The following is a 1,523-nucleotide window of genomic DNA, read 5'->3' as shown; positions in this document are numbered from 1 at the left end:
AAGTACCAAAAACGTACAGGATCGAAATAAGAAAAACAACGATGGATACGGATATGCTTCACTGCACTCAGACACAGACACACATTCAGGTCTGTATTTAGATACGCTTTTCTCTTTCACCACGGCTATTTTCCAAGGCCACAGAAAAGATATGCGTGATTTTCAAGAGTATTTCTCCAGTTAGCAATGCAGATATCTAGTCAATCTGCCTCTAGAACCATAAAAACACCTTTAATAGCTCGTGCAAATTAAAAGAAACGCCTCTTGATACAGCGGAGGTGATGAGCAGAAGTGTTTGAGATATCTAGTCACTGTCCACGTTGCTAATGACACTTTTACATTCCTGGTGGCGGTGAGCAACAATGAATCAATCAGGGCGAGGCGTGACGAGGCGCAACTGTGACAGGAAGCCAGGAGGGAGCAGAGGGCGCGCATATCAACCTTCCCACGCCCGGCAAACACCACCGGCACGTGTATTACTGTGGAAATTTCGTCCCTACACCCTTCTCTTTCCCTCCTGTATGGAAAGACCGGCAGTGGAAGGGGAGGCGAGGGATGAGAGGGGAGATAGAGCAATCTGTCTGTATATTTACCCTATATTTTTACCGAGAGAGAGAGAGAGAGAGAGAGAGAGAGAGAGAGAGAGAGAGAGAGAGAGAGAGAGAGAGAGAGAGAGAGAGAGAGAGGCCTCGACTATTACAGTACAAGATATATCGTCTGTAAATTGTTTTCGATGTTAAAAACTGGCTTTGCTGTATATATTTCAGGAGAAAGGTATCGGGAATAGGCAACGAGGAGGAGGAGGAGGAGGAGGAGGAGGAGGAGGAGGAGGAGGAGGAGGAGGAGGAGGAGGAGGAGGAGGAAGAGGAGGAGGATAAAGAGGAGAGGGAGAAGATAAATGGGCATGATGGAAAGGTAGGGGTAACAAAGAAAGAGGGAAGACAGTGTTATGTTGGTTTGAAAGAGTTGTCATTTGTTTATTGATGTATCGGAAAGGTCATCTCTCTCTCTCTCTCTCTCTCTCTCTCTCTCTCTCTCTCCAATCCAACTCTATCAATTTTCTTTCGTTCTGTCTATCTACCAGTGTCTCAATTCCCCACCGTCTCTCCTCACTCACTCACTACATATATGTATACTAATCCACTGAAGAATCGCATTAACAAACACCCCAAACACCCTCTCAAGACTTCAACGCGGTGCTTGTATGTTTGTTCCTTCTGTCCTTCACTGTCAATCTTCTCCAGCGCTTATTCTTTTCACCTGGCAGGAATTTCAAACTCTGAGTAACCGTGTGTTTGCGAGAGGGCCCTGCGGTGTGTGCGTGTGTGTGTGTGTGTGTGTGTGTGCGAGTGGCAACAAAGTGCAACAGGGATTCATAGATTAAGCAAAATACATATTGGATTTTCGTAATAAAATAAAACTAAATATGCTTTTTTGTTTATCTCTCCCTCTGGTCCCTTTCCATTGCTCTTCCTGATCGAGAGAGAGAGAGAGAGAGAGAGAGAGAGAGAGAGAGAGAGAGA

This window comes from Portunus trituberculatus, chromosome 19 (genome assembly GCF_017591435.1).
Source record: "Portunus trituberculatus isolate SZX2019 chromosome 19, ASM1759143v1, whole genome shotgun sequence".
Taxonomy (NCBI): domain Eukaryota; kingdom Metazoa; phylum Arthropoda; class Malacostraca; order Decapoda; family Portunidae; genus Portunus; species Portunus trituberculatus.
The sequence above is the reverse complement of the archived record's forward strand: the minus strand, read 5'-3'. Positions refer to the sequence as shown.